Genomic DNA, 6,132 nt, shown 5'->3' with positions numbered 1-6,132 from the left:
CTTTATTTCAGAATATGTGGAAATCGAATCATCATGCTGTATGTCTTAAACTTATACAATGATTTATGCCAATTGTTTCTCAATGAACCTGGAAAAAACAATTTGTTCTTGGTATAGGAATAATTCTCGACATTGCTTAGTTAATCCTGACTGTATATATTGTTCAATCAAAAAGCCAGGTTGCTTGCTTACAAGCTTCTAAGTATTATTCTAGTGTGATTGGAGAAGGGCTTACTACAGTGACTTTTCAAGTCAGGACCTGAATTGCTAACTTGTCCTTTGAATCCTACTTACTGTCCATCCTGATAAACACTGTCTCAAAGAGAGAAGTCAGTCTTTCAGAGAAGCAGCGGTTTTAGTGGATTTGAGTTCATCAGCAGCAACTTAGGAGAAGACCTTGCAGGCAAACCTTCACAGAGACATTATAGACACTACTTTCTTTATGTTCTAACTTGACTCACAGTCCTTTTCATTTCAGCTGCTGGCGAGTTCACCAAGTGAAGTCCTTTAATCTGAGTAGAGAACAACTTACAACGGTGGTGCCAAGCTTATATGCGGCCAATCCCACATTAGCAGCCAAGGTCCAGAGTATCCAGTCTTAACTTAACTGGAAGGAAGAAAGCAGTGATTCTCCCTTTTGTGTCTGAGAACATCATCATTGAGGCTAGAAAGAGAATCTTCTATCTCCAGCAACAGAGACGAGAGTAGTCAACCATCAAATGGATGTATTAATACTGTTTGGGTGTACTTAGTGGCAACCAAGTCTGGCCCCAGGAAGAAAAGCAGGTCCCAGGCTCAGTTGCAGTCAGTGGCCAAGAAGATTCCAGGGATCTTCTGAATGCTAGCCAGAGCTGAAAGGGAAATATTTGAATAGGGATAGGTAGGGATGAGTTATTGGAGAAGGAAATGGCAACCCACTCCAGTGTTCTTGCCTGGAGAATCCCAGGGACGGCGGAGCCTGGTGGGCTGCCGTCTATGGGGTCGCACAGAGTCGGACACGACTGAAGCGACTTAGCAGCAGCAGCAGCAGCAGGGATGAGTTATATGGATGGAGCCAAAAGACATCCTATCATTGTTTTATTTTTTTTTTTTCAAAATTTTTTATTAGAAAACTGAAATTTACAATGTGTTTATATCACTCACTGAGTACATGGCATTTAAAAACAACATCATTACAGAAAGATAACAGAAATACAAAGTCTTAAAACCTACGGGATATGGAAAACATTATCCACTGAGGCCTTAAATATAGTAGACTTTACATAAAAAGGAAAAGCAATGAGTTCACAAGTATACAGCCAGTTTAAGAAGTTAGCAAAATAAACAAAATAATCATAAAGGAAAGAAAGCAACTAATACATACCAAGTATTAATGCAATAAAAATAAAGATAAAATTGAGAGGCTCAACAGAGTCAAAGCTGCCTTAAAAATCTTCTCTAAAAAGGGAAACATCAGGTAACAATAATCAACAAGAACAATCTTGCAAATAAACAATACTCAAAATGGGAATTACTCATAGAAGCATTAAGAATATAAATAATAGAAACAACTTTATGCCTATACATTCGAAGATTAGTTGTCTCGTATACAGGGTAATCGTTACCATCTTTCTAAATTCTATATATATGCGTTAGTATACTGTATTGGTGTTTTTCTTTATGGCTTCCTTCACTCTGTATAATAGGCTCCAGTTTCATCCACCTCATTAGAACTGATTCAAATGTATTCTTTTTTAATGGCTGAGTAATACTCCATTGTGTATATGTGCCACAGCTTTCTTATCCATTCGTCTGCAGATGGACATTTAGGTTGCTTCCATGTCCTGGCTATTATAAACAGTGCTGCGATGAACATTGGAGTATACGTGTCTCTTTCAATTCTGGTTTCCTAGGTGTGTATGCCCAGCACAAACTGCTGGAAAGGCCTATCATTGTTTTAGCACTTCATTTTTAATTGTCCCCTCGTGGACTGAGGAAGTGCAGGTTACATATGTGAGGACAGAATTAATCTCAGCTGACCTGTTAGAATTCTGTGCTTATTTCAGGGACACCTGGAGCCAAGGTGCTGATCCTGGCTAACCCAGGATGAAGTCACCTAGCTAGTGATAGATATTCCTGTGCCAGGGTCTGAGAGAGACATAGTAAATAGTCTCTGCTAGTTTATTAATGCTGGTCATAAGAACAAACAAGCAAAAACCACAGGCTTCCCTGGTGGCTCAGAGCTTAAGAACCCACCTGTCAGTGAAAGACACATGGGTTCAATCCCTGATTCAGGAAGATACCACATCCCATGGAGCAACTAAGCCCATGAAGCCAAATTTTGAGCCTCTGCTTTACAGCCTGGGAGCCACAAAAAGAGAAGCCACAACAATGAGAAGCCCACTGACCACAACCAGAGAGTAGCTGCCACTCGCTGCAACGAGAGCAAAGCCCACAGGGCAGTGAGGACCCACAGCCAAAAATAAGTAAAATTATTAAAAAAACGATACTGACAGATGATTTGCACTGTTTCTGTAATTATACCCAAACAGGACCCTATGTGCACTTCCAGGGACTGGCCTTCCCCTGTATTATGTGCTTCAGCATCTCTCCAGAAGTGTCTATTGTATAGATAACAGTTTCGGATGGGCTTTTCCTGACTTGCTTTAGAGATGTGAAAAGCCCCTACCAAATAAAACATGTTAACTACTTGATGACCATGAGCACATAGCCCCAGGGCCTCCTGGAGCCTAAGAACTGATAGAGTTAACCTCTGGGACATCACCCTGCTCCCTCCCGCCAGTCAGTTGGAGAATAGCGCATGAGCTTTTCAGCACAACCTACCCTGAGACCCGCCCCTCCCACACCTGACTTTTATAAATGCTTGGCCAGAAGCTTCAGGGAACTTGGGGCTTTTTAGGTCATGAGCCACCTGTCTCCTTGAGTGACTCACCAATAAACATTTCTCTGCACCAAAATCTGATGTTGTGGTTTGTTTGGCGCCTCTGAGCATCGGACACATGAACTTGATCTCACATTAGGCTTTCTTGGTTTCTTCGGTTGCTTTTGGTCAGGCAGCCTAATTTTGGCCACCCAGCCTTTTCTGGACATTAATGTGGCTCTCCTAAGTCCAGGTCTTGTATGCATCTGGGTAATTCATGATTCAAAATACAAAGGGCATCCTATGCCTCTGAGGAAGGATCTTGGGAGCTGTGTCTCAAAGTCGTGGACCTCACTGATGTTTATCTGTGCTGTCTCTCCTCGTTTGTTGGAGTCTCATTTCAATGATTCAGTTCAGTTCAGTTTAGTGCAGTCGCTTGGTCCTGTCCGACTCTTTGCGACCCCATGGACCACAGCATGCCAGGCCTCCCTGTCCATCACCAACTCCTGGAATTTACTCAAACTCATGTTCATTGAGTCAGTGATTCCATCCAACCATCTCATCCTCTGTTGTCCCCTTCTCCTTCCCTCAATCTTTCCCAGCATTAGGGTCTTTTCAAATGAGTCAGCTCTTCTCATCAGGTGGCCAAAGTAGTGGAGTTTCAGCTTCAACATCAGTCCTTCCAATGAACACTCAGGACCGATCTCCATTAGGATGGACTGATTGGATCTCCTTGCAGTCCCAGGGACTCTCAAGAATCTTCTCCAACACCACAGTTCAAAAGCATCAATTCTTTGGTGCTCAGCTTTCTTTATAGTCCAACTCTCATATCCATACATGACCACTGGAAAAACCATAGTCTTGATCAGATGGACCTTTGTTGGCAAAGGAATGTCTCTGCTTTTTAATATACTGTCTAGGTTAGTCATAACTTTCCTTCCAAGGAGTAAGTGTCTTTTAATTTCATGGCTGCAGTCACCATCTGCAATGCTTTTTGGAGCCCAAAAAATAAAGTCTTTCACTGTTTCCACTGTCTCCCCATCTATTTGCATGAAGTAATGGGGTCAGATGCCATGATCTTAGTTTTCTGAATGTTGAGTTTTAAGCCAACTTTTTCACTCTCCTCTTTCACTTTCATCAAGATGTTCTTTAGTTCTTCTTCACTTTCTGCCATAAGGGTGGTGTCATCTGCATATCTGAGGTTATTGATATTTCTCCTGGCAGTCTTGATTCCAGCTTGTGCTTCATCCAGCCCAGCATTTCGCATGATGTACTCTGAATAGAAGTTAAATAAGCAGGGTGACAATATACAGCCTTGATGTACTCTTTTCCCAATTGTGAACTAGTCAGCTGTTCCATGACCAATTCTAACTCTTCTTGAAACCCTTCCTAATTCTCTCATATCATGTCCCTACTAAACAAAACTAGTTTCCAGTCATCTGCGTAGCAAGAGTGTGTCTTCACAAAACTGATATGACACATCACCCCCATCCTATTATATTCTTTTTTCTTCCAATAGACTAAAATTTGTGAAGACAGTCATTCTTTTTGTTCATTTGCATGATTCCACCAACTTTCAGCAAGTCTCTTACAGAAATATGTACTCATTAAAGGCACGATCAAAGAAAAGAATGAATTAATAAATAGCTCTTTAGAGAGAAAAGAGATCCTTCACTTTGAAGAGTTACTGAGTGTTTACTCAGTGATGTGAATCTTGCAGGTATATTTATATTCCAAATGTAGTAGGCGAATAAAACCTTAAGCTAAAGTCATGCGATTTAAATCATGCCATATCAGATATTGCCAGTGTGTAGGAGAGTCAAGTGAGCGAATGTTTGCCTATATCTGTATGCTGGGGCACCAGGAACACTCACAGAGATGTCAATAATGCCCTGTGGGTGACTGTGAGTGTGAATGCACTTTGGGCCCTGGAGAGATCAGTGACTGTTAATTTGACTTAGGTTGGAGTCAGTTCTGCCCCTGATAGCATCTCAGCCTCATTTCTCTTGAGTCATTCAGCAGGGAGCTAATCTCCCCTTTGGTCAGCCTGCAGCTCTGCCACCAAGTGGTTACAAGACCACATGCCATAGGACTTTTGTGAGACCTTCCTTTCCTTATCTGTAAAATAAAGTTTTTTATAATCTCTGGAGTGCCCTTTAGCTAAATATTTTGTTTGACCATCGCTAAATGAATTACCCATAATCACTTGACTATAAAGGCAACTATTTTGTGTGAAATCACTAAGATAATAATCTTTCACTCTCTTGACAAATAAAAGAAAGTAGCTGTGGCATGGAGGATTAACAGGTCACCTTTGAATAGGAAAAAAAAAAAGAACATGTGATTATAACAGATTTTTAGTTTTAAACTTGTTTATCCTAAACTATATTATACCCAATTTGCTTCTCTTTGGAATCCACTTTACTAATTGACACCATCCAATTGTCTGATCACCCATATGGCTTGGAAAGAGACTACCTGGCAAATTAATAGCCATCAGTAAGTCTAGGATGTCTCAGTTCAGTTCAGTTCATTCGCTCAGTCGTGTCCGACTCTTTGCGACTCCATGAATCACAGCACGCCAGGCCTCCCTGTCCATCACCAACTCCCGGAGTTCACTCAAACTCATGTCCGTCGAGTCGGTGATGCCATCCAGCCATCTCATTCTCTGTCGTCCCCGTCTCCTCCCACCCCCAATCCCTCCCAGCATCAGACTCTTTTCCAGTGAGTCAACTTGTCACATGAGGTGGCCAAAGTATTGGAGTTTCAGCTTTAGCATCAGTTATTTCCACCTCTGCAGAGGATGGAGATAAGAGTATATGTATAAGTCAGCTGAATATTCACCAAAGCAGACTCATTAATGTTTGAAAGTTTAGTCCATGGATAAAGTGTCACAAGAGAAAGTTGAGTGATTGCCCAAAATTCTTGCAAAAATATTTATTTCAGAAACTTCTAGCCTGGATCTAGCTATGTTGTCAAGTACAGAATCTTGGTGTTAGGAATAATTGGACTGATGGTTTTGATTTGAACCAAAGAGTATCACAGGGCAATGATATCTAAAAGCCTCCCAAAACTCACCAAAGGATAATACATGAAAGTAGAGTTTATGATTTTATTACTCATTTATGATTTAATCACTAGATATTCACTTTGGCCACCTGATGCAAGGAGCCAACTAATTGAAAATATAGAGGCAGGAGGAGAAGGGGCTGACAGAGGATGAGATGACTGGATGGCATCACTGACTCAATGGACATGAGTTTGAGCAAACT

This window comes from Moschus berezovskii, chromosome 14 (genome assembly GCF_049115385.1).
Source record: "Moschus berezovskii isolate FMDL1 chromosome 14, NW_MosBer_1.0, whole genome shotgun sequence".
NCBI classification, from domain to species: domain Eukaryota; kingdom Metazoa; phylum Chordata; class Mammalia; order Artiodactyla; family Moschidae; genus Moschus; species Moschus berezovskii.
This window is presented reverse-complemented; position numbering follows the sequence as displayed.